This window comes from Pristiophorus japonicus, chromosome 10 (genome assembly GCF_044704955.1).
Source record: "Pristiophorus japonicus isolate sPriJap1 chromosome 10, sPriJap1.hap1, whole genome shotgun sequence".
In the NCBI taxonomy this organism is placed as follows: domain Eukaryota; kingdom Metazoa; phylum Chordata; class Chondrichthyes; family Pristiophoridae; genus Pristiophorus; species Pristiophorus japonicus.
This window is the reverse complement of record NC_091986.1, coordinates 99,951,141-99,978,645: the sequence shown is the minus strand read 5'-3', so window position 1 is coordinate 99,978,645 and position 27,505 is coordinate 99,951,141. Positions and strand designations below refer to the sequence as shown.

The window sequence follows — 27,505 nt, the reverse complement described above, 5'->3', positions numbered from 1 at the left end:
TTTCATATGGTTTGTTTTAGGCAATGGCACTGATCGCCTGTTTCCCAGCCAACTCCATGATCACTAACCGGTTGGTCATCAGTGGGAACACAGGGCTAAGTGCTGCACCACACGTCTTGACCCACTGTTGCACCATTCCCACCGAGACGAAAAGTGTCTCCTAAACCTCAGGGAACAGTACTTACAGCAAAGGTGGTTTAAAAAAAACCTGGCTGCTGAATGAGCATTATTTCTGCTCATCGATCCGTCATTTTTCGCTTCCGCCAAAATTTTCCTACCTCCGAGATGGCTATATTAATAAAATTTTAAACTATTCAAAGCATCTACCCATGAACATGGACACATATTACACACGGCGCAAAGCCAAACACAACAATACAGACCGTGCACACCCAATTTTATAATTCATGCTCACTCCTCATTAACATGATTATAATGCTGATCACAGCGTGAAAACTGCTGCTCCTTGGCTTACCGCTCAACAGGTGGGCCAATATCGGGTCCAGTCCAATTCCCCGTCATGTTTGGCACAGGCTTTATTCAGTATATAAAAGGGGAGGTGCACTGATACTACAGAACCTGATTGTCAAGCCAATTCGAACCCCACCTGGTACTAGAAGCAGGTGGCTGAGCCCCAGCACAGGGAGAGAGCACAAAGATTCTCAGATGCAGTTCTGCTGGTGGTCGTGGAGGGGAGGCGGGCTGTCCTCTTCCGGTAGGAGATAGTCGAATATGTGGCGACCAGCACTGTGGTCCCAGGTCGTCGATCCAGTGCCACAAGAAGTTTAATGACCTCACTCGGCAGGTCAAAATGAATGAAGTCTTCAGCAAATGCCATATCTCACCAACTGCACCACAAGCCTCACACACTGCTCAATGTACCACACCTCCATCACTAACCAACAAACAATCTAACAATCTCTACCTATAATAATAACAACTTTGATTTATATAGCGCCTTTAACGTAGTGAAACGTCCAAAGGCACTTCACAACAATTTTACAACATATAAGATATTGACCATTGAGGGAAAGAGGGAAAAAGCACGAGAAGGAAGTGTAAAAAGAGGTTAATGGCTCGGGTCTGAAATGGCAGCCAAAATGCGCACACAGATAGACACAGACGAAAAAAACTTTAAAAAAAATCAAATGACATTGCAAATAATACAATAAGGAGTATACATAAGAACATAAGAAACAGGAGCAGGAGTAGGCCATACGGCCCCTTGGGCCTGCTCCACCATTCAATAAGATCATATCTGATCTGATCATGGACTCAGCTCCACTTCCCTGCCCACTCCCCATAACCCCTTATCGTTTAAGAAACTGTCCATTTCTGTCTTAAATTTATTCAATGTCCCAGCTTCGACAGTTCTCCGAGGCAGCGAATTCCACAGATTTACAACCCTCAGAAGAAATTTCTCCTCATCTCAGTTTTAAATGGGCGGCCCCTTATTCTAAGATCATGCCCTCTAGTTCTAGTTTCCCCCATCAGTGGAAACATCCTCTCTGCATCCACCTTGTCAAGTCCCCTCATAATCTTATACGTTTCAATAAGATTACCTCTCATGCTTCTGAATTCCAATGAGTAGAGGCCCAACATACTCAAACCTTTTCTCATAAGTTAACCCCCTCATCCCCGGAATCAACCGAGTGAACCTTCTCTGAACTGCCTCCAAAGAAAGTATATCCTTTCGTAAATATGGAAACCAAAACTGCTCGCAGCATTCCAGGTGTGGCCTCACCAATACCCTTATAGCTGTAGCAAGACTTCCCTGCTTTTATACTCCATCCCCTTTGCGATAAAGGCCAAGATACCATTGGTCTTCCTGATCACTTGCTGTACCTGCATACTATCCTTTTGTGTTTCATGCACAAGTACCCCCAGGTCCCGCTGTACTGCAGCACTTTGCAATCTTTCTCCATTTAAATAATAACTTACTCTTTGATTTTTTTTCTGCCAAAGTGCATGACCTCACACTTTCCAACATTATACTCCATCTGCCAAATTTTTGCCCACTCACTTAGCCTGTCTATGTCCTTTTGCAGATTTTTTGTGTCCCCCTCACACATTGCTTTTCCTCCCATCAGCAAACTTGGCTACGTTACACTCAGTCCCTTCTTCCAAGTCGTTAATATAGATTGTAAATAGTTGGGGTCCCAGCACTGATCCCTGCGGCACCCCACTAGTTACTGGTTGCCAACCAGAGAATGAACCATTTATCCCGACTCTCTGTTTTCTGTTAGTTAACCAATCCTCTATACATGCTAATATATTAACCGAACCCCGTAAACTTTTATCTTGTGCAGTAAACTTTTATGTGGCACCTTGTCAAATGCCTTCTGGAAGTCCAAATGCACCACATCCACTGGTTCCCCTTTATCTACCCTGTTCGATAGTAAAATCAGTTAATAAAGATTAATTATAATGAAACAAAATGAAATAATTTATCGAATAATTATAAATTAAGTTAACATGAGAAAATCAACAATTGAAGCAAATTAAATCTAGATGACAGCATTCCTGTTCCCACCACTCCCACATCACCATTGCTCTTGTCACTACCTGTTATCCAGCCAGCCCAAACTGCTGCCATCCGTGCCAAGGTGATGCAGTCTACAGCCAGGCTTTCTACATCCAGAACTGCTCCAGGTCATTCTGCAAGGCCATCTGAAGTCTCCCTCATGGAAACTCCACGGCCTTCCACCAGTCATGTTGCAACTACTGGGGGAAGCACTTTGTAGGAGCACTAGATCAAGAAAGGGCACCTGAACAACAAGCACTAAGGGATTGCACGAGGGTGATTAGTAGATATTGTATGTGTAAATTGACTGATGATAAATTTTATAATTTTGTTTGGAATCTTTTGTGGTGGTTCTCATTTCAGCTTTGTTCCCAGGAGGACGCTGTGATATTCCGTGACAGAGGGACGGTATGATGGAGATTTGGTGAGCAATGGGGATCTGGAGTTTCATTCATTGGAATCAGAATCTGATGAGGCATTCATGGACAGCCCATCCAGAAGGGGGATTGGTTGCCTGCCTCCTCCCTTCCTCCTGTCCTCTTCCTCATCTTCCTCCTCCTCTCCTTCGTCCTCCTCCTGAGAAGATCCCATAATCCCTGCTCGCAAGGGCTGCACCCTCATGATGGCCAAGTTGTGAAGCATGCAGCAGACCACCACAGAAGCAATCAAGGCAGCAGAACCGTTGCTTCAGTAGCCCGATGGTCTGCTCGGTGATGTTCCTGGTGAAAACATGGCATATAATGAGTGCTGGACATAAGTGGTGGGGTTGCAAAGGAGAGTCATGAGACAGGTGCAGAGCGAATAGCCCTGGTCTCCGAGCTGCTGCCCTCAAGTTTGATTTCATGGCTGGAAGATTGCGGGTGCACCGGACTGGTCCAGAATGAAGGCATCATAACTGCTGTTAGGATAGTGGGCATTGACCATCAAGAATTGCTGGGCGCGGTCACATAACTGCACATTAACTGAGTGGTAACCTTTGCGGTTCCGAAAGATCTCAGAATTGTTATGCGGCGCTTGCAAAGCCACGTGTGCAGTCGATGGCTCCCTGCACCATGGGATGCCCGCTATCCTGGCAAAGCCACATGTGCGCTCCTCCTCCTTCTCTCCGCTCAGAGATAACATATAGTCACTTCTAATGTAGAGAGCCTCTGTGACCACCGAGAAGTAATGATGGACGGCGAACAGTGAGATGTTAGCTATGTCTCCTGCTGTAGACTAGAAGGATCCACTGGCGAAGTAATTGAGGGCCACGGTGATGTTGAGGGCCACTGGAAGAGCCATGGTCATCCTGTTCTCAGGCTGCAGGCCTGGTTGCAGAAGGTGGCAGGGTTCTGTGACCACGTCCTTGCTGAAGTGGAGTCTCCTAATACACTGCTCCTCGCTTAAGTGGATATACGAGAAGTGCTCTATGAAAACCCTAGGTTTTCCCTCTGTGTGTAGCTTCTTGTCTTCTTCGTTGCCTCTGCTCCCTCTCCCAAAGATACTAGAATGAGGGGGGGACTGCCAGTAGAGCCCCCATGATTGTGAGCAAGTGCTGTGAGCAGAAGCCTTTAAATAAGAATGAAGGTGTTCTCCAATTACAACAACACTCCCTGTTACCTTAGAAGCTTGAAAGATATTTATAAAGCTGCCGGTGTTGCAGAAAGTTCCACAGAGCCAGTCAAACTACAGAAACATGTCAGGTGCAAGTTGTTGCTGATGATCCCTTTAAATACCTCTGCCGGAGCCTCCTTCCTGCTCATCAACGCTTGCTCAGCTGGTTGCACTAAGATATGCCAGTAAGTGGAGCGGTGAAGTTCAAAATGGCAGATTGGGCGTCAAGTAAGTATTGCACACTCACTGACGTCACAATCTGCTGAAAATGGTGGCCGCCACAGGACCCGCCGGCAGCAGGCGAACATGTGACGGCTGCTTCCCCCCACACCCCTCCCTCTCCGAATCTGGCAGTAACCATTAGCTCTAAACCCACGAGTTTTTAGCCCATAGTATAAGAAAAGGTGTATTGGTGTCACACACAGCACTGCGCATGTCCAACAAAGTTGTTCTATTATTTATTTAAAGGGGTATTTTCTTTTTCCACTCAGAGTTCTAGAGTAATCCCAATGTTTGTTAAAACCTCAACACTGTAAACAAATTGTTGATGGAATGTTCTTATGTAAAAGACGAGCCATTCTACATCACGGGGATCTGGTTACACAAACATAATCTCAGTGACTGATAAAACAGCGTTTTTTTGGAAAAAATTAAACATGGACACTGTAGCTATTTAACAAAAAATAACTTGGAATGATTTCAATTTGTTTTTTTTTAAACAGAGAAGCTCTTGTTTCCTGTCCTAAATAAAAAACTTTTTGTACACAATTGATAAATGGCCTTATAAATGAAAAGTAGGTCAAGAGAAAAATATTTTTTCAAAACAATAAAAATATTAGACTGTGGCACAAAATGTTTCTGGTCTGAACTGACAATTGTGCCCACCTATTTGAAAGAAAACATCATACAGCACAGGCCAGCAGGATAGCTGTTGGTGTTGATTCAGTCAAATGCAAATTCAATAGATTTATTTCAGAAGTTAACATTTTGGGGTACAGTACAAATATTTTGTGACATGATATGTGGTAAGTGTAGTATGCTTGGGAGGAACAGGTGACTATGGATCGATGGTCCTTAAAACTCTCCACCACTAGGGTTTCCTCGGATCATGTCTGTTGTACATTAATTGATATAGAAACAAATAAAAAGGTTCAGTAAGGTCTCTCTGAAATGCGGAAAGCCATACATTAAGCATATTATAATGACATTGTTTTAAAGGAGTCCATGTCACTATTCATGACAAGATCAAATACCAATCCTTCCAAGGCTGTGCTATATTTGGCCATTGTTCTCTCCTTTAATTAGGACAGTTCTCATTTTTATTTTAACACTCGAGTTCAAATTGCAACAGGAAGGAACCAGATTTCGAACTTTTTTCTGCAATACAAAAATTGATTTACACATCAGTAAAGATAATTGAAGCTCACGGTCTCCCAATTTTCTTCAAGAAACGTTGGCAGATACAGGCTTCTGCACTTAATCCAAACTGGCAACCGCGCATCAGTGTTTGATAACCTAATCTTTAACTATTGCTAAATTAAAATAGAATTTTCTGTGTGTTTTTATTCCCATGGGGATGGGGTTACAACTTCACTTTGATTAGGATATTGCAGGCTGTGTTTTATTGATTTTTAAAAATCACCATTCCTCTTTTTCCTCTTCTCTTCTGTGTTGTTTTGTGGTATGGTTCCACGTGTACTGATCTCTCTCCAGTATCTGACTCAAATGGCCATTTTTCCTATGTGAGCCCTGATTGTTAGCAGACTACTCAATTTCAAGGGCATCACAACCAAGCCCATTCCTGTCCTCATGCTATGCTCATATGCGCTCACTTTCTAGCTGGTGGGGTGAAGGGAGGTGGGGGATACACAAGACAGAAGTCAGAGGAATGAAGAGTTCGGGCATGGTTTGTAATGCTGGAAGTTACAGAGCTGTTGGGGCACCATGGGACAATATAGGTCAGCAAGGACTGTGTGATGGGCGAGCAGGAGTTGGGGAGGGATAGGATACGGACAGCAGACTTTTAAATGATCTGAAGTTTACAGAGGGTGGAGAATGGGAGGCTGGCCAGGATAGCATCAGAATAGTTGAGTCTAGAGATAACAAAGACTTGGATGAGGGTTTCAACGGCAGATAGGCTAAGGCAGGGTGGAGGTGGTTGATGTTACGGAGGTGGAAGTGGGCAGCCTGTGTGATGGACACTAGAAGGGGTCAGAAGTTCAACTCTGGGTTGAATAGGATGCTGCGATTGTGAACAGAATGTCAGCCTGAGACAATGGCTAAGGGGGGAAATGGAGGGCAAGGGTTATGGAGTTTGCGCGGGAGGACCGATGATGATAGTTTCAGTCTTCCCAAAATATAACTGAAGAAAATTGCGACTCATCCGCTATCAGACAGCATCTCATCTTTCGATTAAGCACTCTACAAACTTTCGACCTCAACACGAGTCTAACAATTTCAGATCATAATCACCACGCCCAAATTCGCGAACAGCAGGAGCTGATAATGGTTCTACGGTTACCATTTACTCTTCCTTGGGACCCATCTTTTGTTTCTTTATTGTCCAGTGACCACCCCGTTTTGCAATGCATCATCATCCCTTTTGTCATTTAATGACACCTGCCCTTCACCCTATCAAAACCTTCACTTTCCTCCTCCCCCACCCCCGCCCCCCCGGCCTTCTGTGCATTAAATTTCTATCATTCGATACTCTATCTGTTCCCCTTAATATCTTGAAAATTTTAATCAGATCACACCGTAACCATCTAAATTCTAATGAATATAACCCTAATTTGTGTAATTTCTCCTCGTAACTTAACCCTTGATATCCGGGTATTATTTTGGTAAACCTACGCTGCACTTGGTGCACTCACTGCCCGCTGCTACCAAGTCTTTTGGGCAGTCTCCCCTCGGTGCCATTTTCCACTAGGCCTCCCGCCGGTGGGAGGGGAAGACCGCTGGGAAGTGCCCGCTGACGGCTGCTAGCGTGCAAGGCGGGCAAGTGTCCTCCTGCCCTCCGATCTGCCAGTTTGCTCCGGGCGGGAGTTGGAGGCAGCAGGGGGAAGGACCGCTGCATGGAGACAGGTCTAACCCCAACGGTAAGTTTGAAGACCTGCAATAAAGTTAGTAAATTTATTTATTTATTTATTTGTTGCAGCGATTCATCTGGATGGGGTCCCCTGAATGTTTTCCAGTCATTTTTTTTCTTCTGTGCAAATTTTTATGTGTGTGTTTTTTCCCCCTCCCTGGGCCCAACTCAATCCTCGGCAGCACTTTGGCGAGGATTGCATTTGCCGCCGAATTTGGGAGCTCCAGCCCGCTGCTGCCCAGATTCACAGCACAAGTCATATTTTTTTCCCGCCGGGCGGTCTTTGCAAATCTTTTGCAGGAATCACTGCCAAAGTACCGCCAGCTCTCGGTGGTCCTTTGGGCGGGCCTTAGCTTTGACCAAGTTCGGGCCCAATGTACCTGGACCCCCAAGTCTCTTTTGACATCCCCTGTTTTTAGGTTTTCACCATTTAGAAAGTATCCTGTTCTATCCTTTCCACGTCCAAAGTAGATGACCTCACATTTGCCTGCATTGAAATCCATTTGCCATCATCATCATCATCAGCAGCATAGACAGTCCCTCGAAATCGAGGAAAACTGGTTTCTACTCTAAAAGTGAGTTCTCGGCTGACTGTATAGTCCAATATGGGAATTACAGTCTCGGTCACAGGTGGGACAATCATTGAAGGAAAAGGTGGGTAGGGAGTCTGGTTTGTCGCACGCTCCTTCTGCTTCCTGCGCTTGTTTTCTGCATGCTCTCGGCGACGAGACTCGAGGTGCTCAGCGCCCTCCCGGATGCTCTTCCTCCACTTAGGGCGGTCTTTGGCCAGGGACTCCCAGGTGTCGGTGGAGCCGTTGCACTTTATCAAGGTGGCTTTGAGGGCATCCTTGAAATGTTTCCTCTGCCCACCTGGGGCTCGCTTGCCGTGTAGAAGCTCCGAGTAGAGCGCTTGCTTTGGGAGTCTTGTGTCAGGCATGCAAACAATGTGGCCCACCCAACAGAGCTGGTCAAGTGTGGTCAGTGCTGCAAGAGAAATTTGGCATTAGGGGTACCAGCGGGACAAGGGTTAAAGTGCTGGTTCCTGCACCGATCCATAAGGAGGTAAAAGGCCTCTCTTCGGCCTTGTACCATGGCTCCAGAAGTTATCAATTCAATAATATTCCGACAGGATACGATATGAGAACCTAAACAGACATTGATAAGACCTCGTGAAGAGGCTCGACGCAGACTCACGGGCATCAAGAAGAATCAACAAATTCTGACCTAATGAAGTCATTCTAGTCACGGCCTAAGGTGGTCACGAGGGTCTTGGCCTGTCAATCCAAAGTAGCACTGATAAGGTAGTCCAATTAGAGAAGTAGCACTGATAAGGTAGTCCAATTAGAGATCTAGGGCGTTCTTACCAGGAAATGGAGGGGTTTTTGAAATGTACAAAAGTTGTATGATTGTGTTGTTCGGGGAGCATCTCCACTCACAGGCGGCTGTGATAAGAGGTATTCCCGGACGTTCGTAATAAAAGATCGTTATACCTTGCCATCCGTCTCTATCTGCTAACTCCGGGGGCTGTTACGTGGGTTGGGGCGAGCGTCGACCTGCTATAATCAGGGGGCCCGCTCTTGGGAGGAGAAGCCTTCCCATTTTCCCCTTACAGTGCTTTGATGCTGGGGATGTTGGCCTGATCGAGAACACTGATGTTGGTGCATCTATCCTCCCAGTGGATTTGCAGGATCTTGCGGAGGCATCGTTGGGGGTATTTCTCCAGCGATTTGAGGTGTCTGCTATATATGGTCCACATCTCTATCTCTGAGCCATACAGGAGGGTGGGTATCACTACAGCCCTGTAGACCACAAGCTTGGTGCCAGATTTGAGGGTCTGATCATCGAACGCTCTCTTCCTCAGGCGACCGAAGCTTGTGCTGGCACACTGGAGGCGGTTATGGACCTCGTCATCGATGTCTGCCCTTGCTGATAGTAGGCTCCGGAGGTATGGAAAGTGGTCCACATTGGCCAAGGCAGTGCTGTGGATTTTGATGACCAGGCGCTGTGCTGTGTGACGGGGTCGTGGGTGGAGGACCTTTGTCTTACGGATGTTTAGTGTAAGGCCCATGCTTTCATATGCCTCGGTGAAGATGTTGACGATGGCTTGGAGTTCAGCCTCTGAATGTGCACAGATGCAAGCGTCGTCCGCATACTGTAGTTCGACAACAGAGGATGGGATGGACTTGGATCTAGCCTGGAGGCGATGAAGGTTGAACAGGTTTCCACTGGTTCTATAATTTAGTTCCACACCAGCAGGGAGCTTGTTGAGCGTGAGATGGAGCATTGCAGCGAGGAAGGTCGAGAAGAGGATTGGCACAATGGCGCAGCCCTGCTTGACTCCGGTCCGGACGTTCTATTCTTTCGAGATCCAAAGTGGATGAGCTCACATTTGCCTACATTGAAATCCATTTGCCAGAGTTTTTCCCATTCACTTAATTTGTCGATATCCCTTTGTAATTTTATGCTTTCATCTTCACTGCCTACAATGCTGCCTATCTTTGTGTCTTCGACAATTTTGGATATAATATTTTCTATGCCACCATTTAAGTCGTTAATAAATAGTGAATAGTTGAGGCCCCAACACAGATTCCTATTTGACACCATTCATCACATCCTGCCAATTTGAGTATCTACCTACCCATTATCCCAACTACATAACTCCTGCCGCTCAGCCAATTTCCTAACCAGATCAATAATTTGCCCACAATTCCATTGGCTTCTACCTTAGTGATGTCACTCCTTGTTTTTTTTGAATTCGCTGGATTTGTATTGCCTCCTCCACTGCTGCCGCCACTCAGGTCAACGCTGCATCGCCTCCCGCTGTTTTATAACTTGCTGCCACCTCTATTGCTGCTGCCGCTCAGGTCTCCCATCTTAATCATCTAGCTCTATTCCCTTCTCCCTCATATGTTTATCTAGCCTCCCCTTAAATGCATCTATACTATTCACTTCCAACTACTCCCTGTGGTAGCAAGTTCCACATTCTCATTACTCTCTGCGTAAAGAAGTTTCTTCTCATTTCTTAGTGACCATCTTATATTGATGGCCTCTAGTTTTGCTCTTCCCCACAAGTGGAAATACTCTCTGTATCTACTCTATCAAAACCTTTCATAATTTTAAAGATCTCTATTATGTCACCCTTCAGCCTTCTTTTTGCAAGAGAAAAAAAAGAGACCCAGCCTGTTCATCCTTTCCTGATAGGCATCCCCTCACAATTCTGGTATCACCCTTGCATATCTTTTCTGCACCCTCTCCGGTGCATCTATATCCTTTTTATAATATGGCAACCAAAAGTTTACGCAGTACTCACAAGTGTGGTCCAACCAAGGTTCGATACAAGTTTAGCATAGCTTCTCTACTTTTCAATTCTATCTCTCTAGAAATAAACCCTAGTGCTTGGTTTGCTTTTTTGTGGCTTTGTTAACCTGTGTCATTACTTTGTGAGTTTGTACTCCGAGATCCCTTTGCTCTTCGACCTCACTTAGATTTATGTTTTCCAAGTAATATGTGACCTCCCTATTTTTCTTCCAAAATTGTAATACAGCCTCACATTTAACCGTGTTGAATGTTATTTGCCAATTATATGCCAATTCTTAAAGATTATTAATATCTTGTAATTTGTTGCAGTCCTCCTCAGTATTGACTATCCCTCTCAATTTGGTGTCATCTGCAAATTTAGAAATTGTGTTTTTGATTTCAAAGTCTAAATCGTTGGCTAAAGTGGACTGGGAAAATAGATTAAAGTATGGGACGGTTGATGAGCAGTGGCAGACATTTAAGCAGATATTTCCTAACTCGCAACAAAAATATATCCCAATGAGAAGACTGTAAGAGAAGGGATAACCTTCCATGGCTAACTAAGGAAATAAGGGATGGTATCAAATTGAAAACAGGGGCATACAATGTGGCCAAGGTTAGTGGAATGCCAGAGGTTGGGAAACTTTTAAAACCCAGCAAAGAACGACTAAAAAAAAATGATAAAGAGGGGGAAGATAGATTATGAGAGTAAACTAGCACGAAATATAAAAACAGATAGTAAGAGTTTCTACAGGTACATAAAAAGGAAAAGAGTGGCTAAAGTAAATGTTGGTCCCCTAAAGGTACATAAAAAGGAAAAGAGTGGCTAAAGTAAATGTTGGTCCCCTAAAGGATGAGGCTGGGGAATTAATAATGGGGAACAAGGAAATGGCAGAGACATTGAACAAATAGTTTGTATCGGTCTTCACGGTAGAACACGGTAAAAACATCTCAATAGTGGATAATCAAGCGGCTATAGGGAAGGAGAAACTTAATATAATCACTATCACTAATGAAATAGGATTCGGTAAAATGGGATTAAAGGCGGACAAGTTCCCTGGACCTGATGGCTTACATCCTAGGATCTTAAAAGAGGTGGCTGCAGAGATAGTGGATGCATTGGTTGTAATCTACCAAAATTCCCTGGATTCTGGGGCGGTTCCAGCGGATTGGGAAACCGCAAATGTAATGCACCTATTGAAAAAAGGAGGCAGACAAAAAGCAGGAACCCATAGACCAGTTAGCCTAACATCTGTCGTTGGGAAAATGCTGGAGTCCATTATTAAGGAAGCAGTAGCGGGACATTTGGAAAAGCATAATTCAATCAAGCAGAGTCAACATGGTTTTATGAAAGGGAAATCATGTTTGGCAAATTTGCTGGAGTTCTTTGAGGATGTAACAAGCTGGGTGGATAAGGGCGAACCAGTGGATATGGTGTATTTGGATTTCCAGAAGGCATTCGATAAGGTGCCACATAAAAGGTTACTGCACAAGATAAAAGTTCACGGAGTTGTGGGTAATATATTCGCATGGATACAGGATTGGCTAACTAACAGAAAACAGAGAGTCGGGATAAATGGGTCATTTTCTGGTTGGCAAACAGCAACTAGTGGGGTGCCGCAGGGATCAGTGCTGGGTTCTCAACTATTTACAAATCTATATTAATGACTTGGATGAAGGGACCAAGTGTAATGTAGCCAAGTTTGCTGATGATACAAAGATGTATGGGAACGCACATTCTGAGGAGGACACAAAAAATCTGCAAAGGGATATGGACAGGCTAAGTGAGTGGGCAAAAATCTGGCAGATGGGGTATAATGTGGGAAAATGTGAGTTTATGCACTTTGGCAGAAAAAAATGGAAAAGCAAATTACAATTTAAATGGAGAAAAATTGCAAAGTGTTGCAGTACAGAGGGACCTGGGGTTTCTTGTGCATGAAACACAAAAAGTTAGTATGCAGGTACTACAAGTAATCAGGAAGGCGAATGGAATGTTGGCCTTTATTGCAAAGGGAATAGAGTATAAAAGCAGAGAAGTCCTGCTACAACTGTACAGAGTATTGGTGAGGCCACACCGAGAGTACTGTGTACAGTTTTGGTCTCTGTATTTAAGGAAGGATATACATGCATTGGAGGCTGTTCATAGAAAGTTCACTAGGTTGATTCTGGAGATGAGGGGGTTGACTTATCAAGATAGGTTGATTAGGTTGGGCCGATACACACTGGAGTTCAGAAGAATGAGAAGTGATCTTATTGAAACATGATAATGAGGGGGCTCAACAAGGTGGATGCAGGAAGGATATTTTCCCTCACAGGGGAAACTAAAACTAGGGAACATATTCTCAGAATAAGGGGCTGCCCATTTAAAACTGAGAGGAGGAGGAATTTCTTCTCAGAGGGTTATAAATCTGTGGAAATCTCTGCCCCAGAGACCTGTGGTGGCTAGGTCATTTATTATATTTAAGGCGGAGATAGACAGATTTTTGAGCGATAGGGGAGTAATGGGTTAAGGGGAGCAGGCAGGGAAGTGGAACTGAGTCAATGATTAGATCAGCCATGTTTTTACTAAATGGTGGAGCAGGCTCGATGGGCCAAATGGCCTAATCCTGTTCTTATTTCTTATGTTCTTATCGTTAATGTATATAGTGAAGAACAGTGGTCCTAGCACTGATCCTTATGGAACACCACTTTCCACCTTCTGCTACTCTGAATAGCTACCCTTTACCCATGCTCTCTGCTTTCTGCTTTGAAGCCAGCTAGGTATCCATTCCGCTACTCGTCTCCTGATTCCGCATGCTCGGACCTTATTCATTAGACTATTATGTGGCACCTTATCAATGGCTTTTGAAAATCTAGATAAATTGCATCTACTTCATTACCCTTGTCTGCACTCTGTTACCTCTTCAAAAAATTCAAATGAGGTTGATCAAGCAAAACATTCCCTTTTGAAATCCATGCTGACTATTCATTATTATATTTTTGGTTTCTAGATGTTCTTCTATTTTCTCCTTTAGTAACGATTCCATTATTTTTATATCACCGATGTTAAGCTGACTGGTCTATAGTTCCTTGGACATATTCTATCTCCCTTCATAAATATAGGTATTACGTTAGCTAGCTGCCAGTCCTCTGGCACTATACCTTGATCTAACAAATTATTAAGTATGTGCAGTAATGCCTCTGCTATCTCTTCTATAGATTCTTTTAAAAAGCGCGCATGTAATCCGTCTGGACGAGGGGTTTTATCCTCTTTGAGTTTGATTAGTTTACTTAAGTTTACTTAATAATTCTCCTCTTTTAAAATTTTAAATGCAGTCATCTCATTTCTAATCTCATCATTCAATGTCAGATCCACGTGTTCTGTCAATGGTTGGCTAATAAAAAGACCTATGTTAAACATATAAATTTATGAATTTATGAAGAAAGCTGGCGCACCTATGATTTTTAGAGTGGTACTTAGTGCTGGGAGCTCCGATGTGGTTGGAAGACCCATTTTCAGGACTTTGAAATGTTTTCAAAGTCCCACAGGAAATGACTCGTAATGGGTGCGGGCCACAGACTTAAAACCAGGCTGACTGGCTGGAAATCAGTCGGACAGGAACTCCTCCGCTGTCAATCAACGATGGAGTAGTGGTGACGTCACAACGCATGTACATCATCACGCTCTCTCCCCTTCATTAAAGGGGAGAGATTCTGTTATTTTAAATCTTCGGCCACTGGGCCACCAGGGAGGGTTTCGGCTGGGCCAGCAGCCTGGCACGCTGTCCGTTGGAGGCCCAGCTGAACCCGGTGGCAGTATTTTGCCACCCGATCGGGAAGTCGGCCGGCAAAAATTTCTGCATTGCAGCCCCGGCAGTGGGCCCTCCTCTTTAAGGGCCGCTGGCTGCCGGGCCGCACTCACTCTGCAGTGAGTGCCGACAGAAAAACCTGTCGGGGGCACCGCGTGACAAGGATTTGACTGATGGAGCTGAATATCAGATGGTAAGTATTTTTGTTTAATAAAATTGGCGGTGCAATCCCTGATGACTCGCTTTCGGCGGTCATCAGAATTGGGCGGGATCGGATCTAGGCCGAAAAATCCCCGACCTGAATTTAGGTCGGGTTGGCCAGTTGACTCCAAAGCTGCGGCCATTCGATTTTTAAGAATGGCCGCCGCAAACGGGCATTAACAGGTCTCTGTGAGACCTTGAATTTCGGCCCCATTATCTCCCCAGTGTCACATTTGCAACGAGGCCCCCAACTCTCTTCAATGATTTAGCTAACTTTGAGTATTTGAAGTATATTTACCAAATGCCCTCCATTACGTCACCTACATGAACATTACTCGTGTGAGTCTAAACAATGGAGGGCAACACAGTCAATCAATATCCTTTTCTTATCCAAATACATGCAGATTTTTCAACAGAAGCCACACAATAGCGATTTTTCTCCTCCCCATGAGTACTGAGGTCAACTGTGGCATGCAACACGCTGTCTACTGAAAATAGATAAATTGGCACAATCTAAGGAGCACACCTGGGATCTTTTGGTCTGTATGGCTCAGTGCTACAGCAGGCTGGTGCCTTTATCCATTAGACCATCAGTGAAGCTTGGAAATTCTCCACGTTAGTTGTTAACTAAGATTTTTTTTAACCAGGCACATGAGATTTACTCAAATACAAGTGATTTCCACATTTGTGCCTGGGAGGTAGTCACCAATCCCGACAGTGTTGTGTCATTAACTACTTGTAATTTCTGCTAGTCCTCAACTCTGGCCCCATTAATGAATATTGTACAGTACTTTAATTGATTTTCCCCCCACCCACCTCTCAAGAAGGTGCTGATTCATAATGTAATACACTTCTATGAGCACCAGTTGCCTTTGGTACTTCCAAGTGGCCATTCTTTATGTATGAGCCTCGTCAGTGCTGATGTTGCTATTCGATCATGCCAGGCCCAATTTTTCTTCAACTTGGGTCCAAGGTTGTATACTTTCTGATATCACTGAATAGAAAGAGCTATGTCTGACTCATCAGTCCCCTGCCCACCTGAGAATCCTGAAGCCAACTATTAATGTCCCATTGCTAGCCCAGCTGAGTATCAACCATGAATGAAACCTAATCTCTCTCGATGGTTCAGCAGCACATCAATCTGAGCGGCAGCCACGGCTGGGTTGGACTACAGGCCCTCCTGATAGGAGTCCAAGGAAACAATTTTAACTCAGCAAACTAAAAGTGCATTACTTAGTTATGGAACACACACACACACTGCAGCTTTAAACTTGCATTGTGCATCATTTCCAGATATTTCTTAAGTGATGAAAATACAGGTTAGCAGTGTTTGCAAAGTGCCAAGAACACAGAGTTCAAGGTTAGATACCTATAACAATGTAATCCTTATTAGATTTTGCAGCAAAAACTGCCCTGGGTTTAGAAAATTAAATGAAAAGCAAATTCTTCCACACTGAAGCAGTGGAGTACTGGAACCTCCAACTTTGGCATGCCGATAGCTTTGTGTTATTTAGATTACGAAGGAAGCAGAGATCACTTCCTGTGCTTCAGTCAATAACATGTTTTGCAAAAACCCTCTCTATCTCGCTGACCAAAGCAGCTTAAAGATCAACGCAAGAAAATAAATACTCCATCCTCCCCACAGGAAAAGAAGGCGAACGACGACAATAAAGTTCAAGCTAAATTTAAATTGGTCCATTTTTAGTCCCGGGCCTGTTTAAGAAGCCTTGTAAAGGATCAATCAAGTTTCATTGCTTTTTGTGAATGAATGAAATGACTTAATTGGAACTGTTCCTTATTTCTAACAATCTGCTTGTCAATTTCAGGACCAATCAAAATGAATCCTCCCCCACTCAGAAGAGCCAAAAGCAGCTCCCAGGTAGCGGCTGCAGACTCTTCCAGAATTACACAGAACATTTGACTGGACATTGTTTCCAAGTACAGGGTTACTCAAGATTAAAATTAGACTTTAAAAAAAAGAGTATGCATTTTCTTGCTAATGGCAGTGATGTGTGCCTGCAGTAACCGCACTGTATAGTGTGAAAGTCAGAACACCAAATCGGAAAATTCCTAGGTTGGGGAACTAGCATGCTTTACTTCGACAGGCATTTGAACAAGCTGGACTCTTAAGTAAACAGTTCACAAAGCAAATAATTCAAATAGTTTATTTTGCAAATAATTGACTCAGATTAAAAAGAATAGCTTGCATTCATATAGTATCAGAAACATCTCCAACTGCTTGATACATAAATTGAAACTGTCCCTTTATTCTAATGACCTGCTTATCAATTTTAAATAAAATCAAAATTAATCATCTCCTATTCAGGCAAACAGTACAGCCATTTTGCTCACACTAAAATGCCATGAACATAAATGAGATGAATGACCAGTTGATCTGTTTTCAGTGATGTTGGTTCAGGGAACAATGCTCTTTCTGAATGTTGTCATGGGATCTTTTAACATTCACCTGAACAGGCAGATGGGTCCATGGTTTATCTGAAGAAGAACCATCCAACAATGCAGCACTCCGGCATCATTCCTGATGGGGGCGGCATCCAGTGCTGTTCATGGAGGTAAGCAGGCCGGACAAGGCAAGGAAGGGCAGGCGGCTGACTGAGGCGCCGAGGATTGCAAAAAGCGGAGAGTCTGAGTGACGAAATGCTGCACAGTAGGCTTCTGCACAGTGCATGCGCAGAACATGGCCGGGTCGTTGTCAGCAGTTGCCTCCAGAAAAAGAGCACCAAACCAGCATCTCGAGAGAGAGAGAGAGAGGAAGGCCTGAGATTTCTGCATGTCTCCGGTGTTCCTTCCTAAGTCGGGTTGGCGCGCTGTGTCCTGGGGCTGGCTGCTCCTTATTATCCCCACTGCCTCCGGTGTTCCCTCCTAGGTCGGGTCAGTGCGGAGAGGGAGCAAGGCCCGAATTTTGCAGCCTGAGCGTGACGGAAGTGTTCAGGAGCCCAAGCACGGCCATCAGGACCCAGTAAGTCTAGGGTCGGCATGACCTCCCGTGGTCCGGAAAATTCTCTGATCCGGTACCAGTTAGGTCACAAGGGTGCCGGATTGGAGAGGTACAACCTGTACTAGTCTCGATCATGGGCTCTCAAGTTCTGAAGGCTTGACTCACTTGGCTAAATAAATAAATGCATAAAATGGCACTTCACTAGGGGATCTCAACATTTTTATTATAGATTTTAATAAATGCAATAATAATCATAGAAATTAAAGCACAGAATTTCCATTGTGCTGGTGTCAGGTGTAGAGAAAAGAAATACTGGGAATGGCTGTGATCTACAGGAGAAATGCAGCATTTAGCATCAGCCAAATTCATAGACAGTTTCTAAACTTTACCAACCAAATTACCTGCTGGATCTGGCCTTTCTCTCCTCCCTCAGCTGCTGGGTTTCCTGAGCCCTGGAAAACCTGACCCACATCAGTTAAACCGGAAAACCTGTAAACATTTGAGGTATATAGCCTCATTATCATATGTAAATTACCGACCCTCTTCTGGCGAGCAGGTAAGCTGCCCACACCCCCATCATGCCTCGTTAAAACCGGAAATGGTGGTCTTGTGGTCAGCTTTCCGATTTTTGAAATGTTACCTCCCTTTCCCCCCCCAGAAGGTTAAAATGACCCCCCCCCCGGCACCCCCGCATGTTACAGGGGCCCTCCATTCGCGTAGAAGGTCCAAACTCACTAGCTTCATAGCCACACATTGTGGAAAACTGACTCTTGCAGGAATGAAAGTTTCTCTGTAATACAAGTAGCCAATGAATTATTTTTGATATGTAGTCACTATTGTTATGTAGACAAACATGATAGCTAATTTGCCCACAGCAGGGTCCCACAAACAGCAATGAGATAATAACCAGTACTCCGTTTTGCTGATGTTGAATGTTGGCCAGAACCAGAAGAATTCCAAAAGCAAAGTACTGCGGATGCTGGAATCTGAAATAAAAACAGAAAATGCTGGAAATCTCAGCGGGTCAGGCAGCATCTGTGGAGAGAAACCAAAATGAACATTTAGGGTTGATGACCCTACGTCGAAGAATTCCCCTGCTCTTTCTCAAATGTTCCACTGGATCGTTAATGTCCACCTTAACAAGCACAGAGAACTTTGGTTTAAAGTCTCATTCAAAAGGCAGTACCCTCCAACAGTACAGCATTCCCTCAGTATCACACTGAAATGTCGGCCAAGTCCTGAAGTGCAGCTTGAATCCACAACCTTCAGACTGAGTTGAGAGTGCTACCGTTGAGCCAAATTGACAGGTAAAGATTAACATGACTTCAACTGGATGAATGGCACAGACATCTATATCATATTTTTTTATTTTATGACCAGAGACACAAATGCAGGTTTCCTGAAACTTTACATTCAATTCTAGACGAATACCCCACAAATTATTTGCTTTCACTTGGTGTAAACTGCCATCTGTAAAGGAGAAGGAAACTCTAGGGGCAAGTCTATGACTGGGAAGCACTGGCCTCTAGACTTGTTTAGAAACCCAACAGTTCATGATTAAATATACTTAGTTACAGCCTGTACTTCATTAACCAGGAATTTAAAGGGGCACAGGGAAGTAACATGAAATTAGAGAGTCCCTCTGCAATATCCCCATTTCCTAACAACTTATACTCATGTTAGCGTGATTAATCAAATTAAATCAAATCAATCAACAATTTTTCAGTATGCATCAAGTTTCCGTTGTTTTATTTTACGAGGGGTATGTAACCTGTTTTTTTAAATCATTGATTTAAACATACGTTTTATTGCTGTGTTATCAATTGGCTCACAATGCATTGATAAAGAACTTTATCAAATCTGGGGATAGACACTGTATATTATGATGTTACTGATTGAGTGTCCCAAAAATATTACAAGATCACAAGAAAATAAAGGAGGGTAGGAGCTACTGTGTTAAATGTCCAACAAAGGTGTTAAAGAGACATTTGTACCAGACATATTTCTGGTGTTGGGATCCACAGTTTCCTTTATATCTGCAGAAGGGCAGTCAGCACACAGCTCCATTTTCAAAATCAGCAATTTAGTGTCTAATCACAACAACTGTTGAATTCAGTGCCATTGCATTTAAACATTTAGATTGTTCATTATAAAGCAATGCCATGCTGATAATTTTGTTAATATTCTGAATGATTACTTCCTCAAAGTATTCACAAAGGAAGACATGAGTAAGATGCCCTCCCCAAACAGGGGCATCCTAAGTAAAATCAATGACTTTGATATGAAATGAGATGGAAGTCTTAAAAAACCTAAAAGGACTGAAAATAAATTATTTTTTTAAGAGTTAGATATTTATCCCAGAGAGTTGAGAGACAAGGGACGTAATTTTGACTTTGAGCGATTGTGTAAAACAGGCAATATCGATTCAACGGCTCATTATAAATCTCTCCACATTTTCATTTCCATTGTAGTCACTGTTACTGTTCAATTAAGCGACTAGCAGGCTGTTAAAGTAACACACTGACTCTAAGGGGACAGGGTGGTTGTTGTATGAAGGAATGGATTTCATTAATAATCTACCAAACTATTGAAAGTGTGTCACTGTTTTCTGGAAAATTTCTGCTCTCATTGATAATTTATGAGTTCACAAAGCTGGAAACTGTAGTACACAAATGCTATTTTTTCCCAAATATCATCCAATGTGTTGTGTTCTGAAGGGCTGTGAACCCAGCAAAGGTTGTGTGGCAGATGACCTCATCAACTTGGTCCCTCAGACAACATAGAAACATAGAAAACATAGAAACATAGAAAATAGGTGCAGGAATAGGCCATTCGGCCCTTCTAGCCTGCACCGCCATTCAATGAGTTCATGGCTGAACATGCAAACTTCAGTACCCCATTCCTGCTTTCTCGCCATACCCCTTGATTCCCCCTAGTAGTAAGGACTACATCTAACTCCTTTTTGAATATATTTAGTGAATTGGCCTCAACAACCTTCTGTGGTAGAGAATTCCACAGGTTCACCACTCTCTGGGTGAAGAAGTTTCTCCTCATCTCGGTCCTAAATGGCTTACTTACCCCTTATCCTTGGACTGTGACCCCTGGTTCTGGACTTCCCCAACATTGGGAACATTCTTCCTGCATCTAACCTGTCTAAACCCGTCAGAATTTTAAACGTTTCTATGAGATCCCCTCTCATTCTTCTGAACTCCACTGAATACAAGCCCGGTTGATACAATCTTTCTTGATACGTCAGTCCCGCCATCCTGGGAATCAGTCTGGTGAATCTTCGCTGCAATCCCTCAACAGCAAGAATGTCTTTCCTCAAGTTAGGAGACCAAAACTGTTCACAATACTCCAGGTGTGGCCTCACCAAGGCCCTGTACAACTGTAGTAACACCTCCATGCCCCTGTACTCAAATCCCCTCGCTATGAAGGTCAACATGCCATTTGCTTTCTTAACCGCCTGCTGTACCTGCATGCCAACCTTCAATGACTGATGCACCATGACACCCAGGTCTCGTTGCACCTCCCCTTTTCCTAATCTGTCACCATTCAGATAATAGTCTGTCTCTCTGTTTTTACCACCAAAGTGGATAACCTCACATTAATCCACATTATACTTCATCTGCCATGCATCTGCCCACTCACCTAACCTATCCAAGTCACTCTGCAGCCTCATAGCATCCTCCTCGCAGCTCACACTGCCACCCAACTTAGTGTCATCCACAAATTTGGAGATACTACATTTAATCCCCTCGTCTAAATCATCAACTAGCTATAAACATCAAATTCACAAGGAATGAAAGTGAGACTTAGTGTGTGTCCATAATATCAGCTCAGTCATTAATGAAAACCACACATATGCAAAACATTTCCTCATACTTCCTGTCCCTTTTAAATCCAACAGTTCAACCCTAGATCCAAACAATTAGCTTTCTTTGCTAAACCTATCCGTTAATGAAGAATTTCTGTAAAACCCACAAGTGCTATTCAGCAATTTCATTTTTTTCTGGCACTGCACAGCATGAAGAGCTGTCAGTTTGCTAAAATGCCTTTTCAATTTTCTCTCCTCTTCTGAATGCAGAGACTCTTGTGGTGGTACAGTTTCATTCTTCTAGTAAAAGCTTTGACAGTGAATGTCATCAGGCTTCTACAACTATCACAGCTGATCCCGATCCTGTCCTCACCCAACACCCACACACTGATTTCTGGAGAGCGATCAGCTTCAAGAACCACAAGTTTTCCTCTGTTCCAAGTAGATTGTTCCCCAACTGCTACTCCAACTGAGATCACCTAACTCAGAACAGACTGGGAATAGAAACTTTATGGATTAGTATTACACAATACAGTGCATTTACGCACTATTCCATCAGGGGAAATCTCTCTTGAATATTTTCGATATTGCAACAGTGACGACACTTCAAAAGTATTTCATTGGCTGTAAAGCACTGTGGGACATCATGAAGTCATGAATGGCATTATATAAATGCAAGTCTTTCTTTTTATTTTACAGAAAATTTCCCATGACTGACTTTTCTAGTTGCGATCACTGACTACAGCTGAAGCATCGTGGGTGAAGAGGTTGTCTGACGCATTACATGTGATGCTCTAGTTGCAGAGGCACGACAGCTTTAAATCACAAACGAAATTGATATTTCTGAGCGAGCTTACCAATTCATTTTGTGCTTGGATCGGGATTTCTACAGCCTGCTTATAACAAATGATCCATTTGGAATATTTGTGTCTCGCCTCATTTAATCACATCTGTTGCAAGTGAAACTAAAGCAGAAACACTTCACTGCAAAAACAATGAATGATTTTTGAAAAGTTGATTAGTGTGCAAAACAGGATTGACATGTGGAGAGCTGACACTGCCCACTGTGCTGAGCGATGAAAGTATCAATAATGACGGGAACATTTTACGCCCAGCTGAGGAACTATGTACAGCGGCCTTACTTACACAAAGTCTACAACACTGGCTTCTTTGACAAATCATTACTCTAGTCTGCTTATGCATAGCTTGACACTTTGTCAACAAATGTACAAATAATGACCAGTTCTAATTATCTGCTGCACAGAGAAAGTTAGAAAACCTAATGGTTTGTGGATTGTCCCAAAATATCACCATGTGTGTGATTGCCATCACATACAAGTGGCTTAAAAATATATTTTAACCAAATAATGCCCCTTAAAAGTTGACAAAGCCTGAACCACATATGTAAGCTACAAATGCTCACTAAGCATTATGATATGGTATAGTTTTGGGCAAACTCGCTAAAGCAGTTGCTTCATAGTTTTTAAATTAGGTGTCCACCTTTGCTCCCTGGTGAAAGCTTGGCTGTGATGTGGAGAAAAGGAAGTTCATGTTGCAAGCACTTCCTATAATATAGAGGAAGTCTTGTTGCAATGATTTAGGCCACTTCGCTATTAAGTCAGACATACAGAACAAACCAATTCAAAAAGCTTACAGAATTCAATTCTGCAGCTCTGGATGCTTGTTCCCAGATGTATTTACAAAAAGGTACTTCCTGTCTTGAGTTACATCATCTTTTCTCAACAGAAAGGCATGGAGATGAACGTACTGTATGAGGTTCTGGTTAAAAGATGAACCATTTAGTTGAGGAGAAACACCAACTGACCATAATACCAAATCATAAACCCACACTTGTAATGTAGGTTTAGTTGCCCTTCAAGCCCTGGACTGTGGTGAATTAGCAGACCTTGGAGGGCGACAATGGAGGCAAAATTGGCCTCATCATCTTTGGGCTTAAGAGATGAATGTGGCATGGAGGTATAAATGTGGCTTCAGAGATAAAATAAATTGCCAGATGTTAAACATCAAGAACCATAATTCCAGCAGCTACCTCCTCATTATCATATTTCTCTCACACAGGTGGTAAGCAATTGCCTCCTGTATGGAAACCACTTGGAAAATGGTTTTATTTGGTAAAAGGATGTTCTTTTTAAATTTCTCTCTCCATATATATTCTCTTACACAAAGTCATGGCAATCCCCTCGAACTCAATATTGCCGGTGGCTTCTCTACTCCCGTGGACTCTGTTCGCACCATCTCGGACACTTTCTTGTATCTCTCATCAGCTATCCTCCACTTCCTTCTGAATCCATTTCTGGAAAATAACTCTCCACTGAGTCGCTTACAATTGCACTTGAATTCCTAACTGTCTAGCCTTTTGACCTCCATTCACCATTGTACCTCAGCAGCAGTTGATTTATTAAACCACTCCCTCACCGCCACCTTCAATGCTCTCATTCCCAGTAAAAACTTCACGGACTCCATCCTGGTTGTTCCTCCTGTTCAAGGGACACAAGCGTGATCTCTGGCTTAAAATTGGTTTAGCCATCCAATGCCAGATCTGGCTCAAGCATATCAAGTTCTACTGGGACTCATTCGCCTCTGCCAAAACTGCCCACTACTCTTGGATCATCCTGGAAGGCAAAGATAATCGGCAGCTTCTTTTTTCTATCACCAACTTTCTCCTTAAACCCCTCTCCTCTGCCCCGCCACCCTCACCTCTGACAAGTGCAAAGAGCTAATAATTTTTTTCATCACCAAGATTGAAATCATCTGTTCAGCTGCCTCTGTTGTTCCCTTTTCCCATCAAACCAAACCTCCCAAGAGTTCCCCTTCTACCCTATCCCTAAGCCCCTATCCTTGTCTAATTTCTCTCCCATTTCCTCCCATGCCCTTTCCAAGTTCATCTCATCCAGATCATCAACCTCCGACTGCCTCAACTCCATTCCACCTAAACTCCTGACCATTCAACTTTTCTTCTTGGTTCTATCCTAACTGACATTGTAAATAATTCTCTCCCCTCAAACAGGGTTCCCTCACTTTCACAACTGCCATGATCAGTCACCTCCTCAAAAATCCTACCTTCCATCCCAATGTCTTCGCTAACTATTATTCCATCTACAACCTCCCTTTCCTCTCCAAAGTCCCTGAATGTGTTGTTGCCTCCCAGATCCTTCCCTGTTTATGTACTGTGATCATGGTGCATTATCCTTCCTTCTATCTCTCTGCAGCTTTGAACACTGTCAATCAAACTATCTAACGCCTCTCCTCCACTGTCCAGTTCGGCGGAACAGCCCTTGCTTGTTTCTCCTCTTAACTATCTGATCAATTATGGAGCTACCAATGTCTTCTCTTCCCATCCCGAATCATCACCTCAGCAGTCTCCCAAGGAACCATTTTCATGCTGCCCCTTGGCAACATTATCATTTGCAAACATGGGGTCAGCCTCCACATGTACACGGATGATATCCAGCTTCACCTCATCTCTCTCAACTCTCGCATTGCCTCTGTGCTATCAGACCATTTGTCCGATATTTAGTCTTGAATGAACCGTAATTTCATCCAGCTAAGCACTTAGAAGACCAAAACCATCGTCTTTGGCCCCTGGTGTAAACTCAATATCCTTAACACTGCCTCCATTCCCATCTCTAGCCATTATCTTAGGCTGAATCAGACTGTTCATAACCTCAGTGTCCTATTCAACCTCAAGCTGAGGTTCCAAATGCATTTCCTCCCCATCACAAAGACCTTCACCTTCATTATATTACCCTCCTCTATCCCTACCTCAGCCCATCTGTTACTGAAACCATAATTCATTCCCTTGTTACCTCCAAAACTCTGCTGTTCATATCCTATCCCAGAGCAAGTCCTACCCACTCATTACCACGTCCTTGCTGACCTACATTAGCTAGCATTCCCAGAGTGCCTCAATGTTAAAATGATCATCCATGTGTTTCAATCCCTCCTTAACCACCATCAGCCCCACAACCCTCTCCATTACTCTCCACTCCTCTGACTTTGGGCTTTTGTGCATTCCCCTCCCATCCTCTATCATTGGCAGCCATGCCATTAGCTCTTAGGCCCATGGACTGTAATTTCTTCCTTAAATCCCTTCACTTATTCTCCTCCCACATTTCTGTCAAGATCCTCCTTAAAACCCACCTCTTCGATGATGCTGTAGTCACTCCTCCTAAACTTTTCTGTTTTGACTCAGATCCAGTTTCCCCTCACACCTCTGTAAAGTGCCTCGGAATGTCCTTTTACATCAAAGGTCCTTAAGAAATGCAAGTTGTTATTGTTGTAGTGGAGTTCACACATGACAAGCAAAATCATGGTGGGGACAGGTAAAGAGAGAAAAAAGAATGTGGAGTCAAATTTACACCCACAGCATATCAAGCAGAAACTTCTTGAGGGTTTATGTTTACTCCAATAAAAATAATTTTGCAATAAAAACAATCTTATGTGAAGCACTATGATAGGGTTCAGTAATACAGCAGGCAGTGGATCCAGATTCACAGTTGCTTCGCTCCACTGAAGCAGATAGTCCTTTTTCTTCATTCTACATTAAGTCCCTGCAAACAGTCAGTGTCATGGTGGAGACCCGTGAAATCTCGTCTTGCAGAAACATTATCTCTGCGGCATTTAAACTAACCAACACCAAAAAAGGAATAAAACATCCTTTGATGCCGGATGTGAGAAAATACACAAAATGTAAAAAAGGAAACAGGAAGGAAGTTCAAGAACCTCACAAACGAGTGGGATTGAGAAAGGAATGCTGTCTTCTGTTCTCAAAGGCTCCCACAGCTGTCTGTGTGAAAGGTGCAATGCTTCAGGCCACACTTCAATTTTCCCCAAAGCTCCAGCCATGCAACAGCAAATTAAAACTACGGGAAAAAAAGTGCTCGAGGACAACAGAAGTTCAATGGGACCATGAAGAAATTCAATGTAACAAATCTTGTCTCACTGAATATGATCTCATTTACATATAATGGGGGCGGAAGAAATGTAGCAGGGCATAGTTTTAAGCTGATCCCAGAGTGACTGGTTTCCCAAAAAGCATTTTATTTTGAATGATTCAAATTAAGTTGATGATTCTTTTACTACAATTCACTCAGGAATGTTCAGAATAAAATTTGAGAAATTAAAGCTTTAGTAGCAACACTGAAATTGCTAGCCCAAAAAAGACCACTGTCCATCTTGTTCCATCGCGGTAGTCGCAGGAATTTGAATGATAATGGAGTTGTTGACTAATCATAGCAATCAATCTATCAATGGGGCAGAGTTTCCGTTTCGGGCACGATTGGTGATCCGGGCACCAAGTGCACCCAAAGTTGTGCTCATTTGGAGAAGTGTTTTCTTTCTCAAGTTTCCATTCAAACTCATTTGCATATCAGCAAACTCAAATTCTGCCATGAACCAGAGGAATCTGGGAGTGATTTTTTAGAACGTAATTTAAAATATATATATATTTTCGCTTAAAAAAAAATCTGAGATATATTTAAGAATGGTAACTTGGTGCAGTTTGATTAATAGAGCTGAATATGGGTTTATTATTAAAAAAAATAAGCATTTTAAATCAATGTCTGGTCAGCCACCTGAGAGTAACCAGATTTTAAATAACTGAAAATGACTTAAAAAAATACAGAACTATTTGCTAGTTATATTGGGTACAGTAGTTAGTTTCTTAATAAAATAAAAAATGATGTTCAAAAGTATTTAAAACATGCACCTTAAAAAAAACTTAATTTTTTAGAGCCTAACCGAAGGCCATCAAAGTAGCGCAATTAGTGGAAATTTGCAATATTGACCAATTAGATTTGGGGGTGTGGTCAATTTTGAGGGCGGGGCTGGCTTCTAGCGCAATGTTTTTTAAACTAGTGCAAAAGATTACGGAAATTCGATTTTTGCAGAATGCAATTTATACTTAAAATTTCATAAACTTTTACACTGATTTGGCCAATTTCGGGCGAATTGCACCAAAAAACATGCAACCGAGCGAAAACTCCAGGCCAATTAGTCTACAACAGACCCAGACATAACACAAGTCAGTCTTGTTCGAACTTTTAGTCGGGGTGATAAATGCTAACATTTTTATAATAAAAGCTGGTGACAATGAGATGTGTAGTACTCTGCAGACAGCGAGTTCCCAATTTCAACATTGCCGATGTGCGCAGATGCTGAACGGAGAGACGATCCCTCTGGTCATTCTCATGCTGCCCTTAGAGAAGACACTGGTGGG

The 27,505-nt window shown here is 43.1% G+C and overlaps 1 protein-coding gene and 1 long non-coding RNA gene across 2 annotated transcripts in view; both read right to left on the bottom strand.

Annotated features, from left to right (window-relative positions):
• maml2 (mastermind like transcriptional coactivator 2) overlaps positions 1-27,505 on the bottom strand; it is a 474,463-nt gene that overhangs the window by 340,994 nt on the left and 105,964 nt on the right. The window lies entirely within an intron of this gene.
• Positions 17,576-25,671, bottom strand: LOC139275042 (uncharacterized). Its single transcript, XR_011595662.1, has 3 exons — positions 25,653-25,671; positions 25,429-25,540; positions 17,576-17,619 (listed from the first exon to the last, which is right to left on the bottom strand). It is a non-coding gene; the product is annotated as an uncharacterized lncRNA (long non-coding RNA).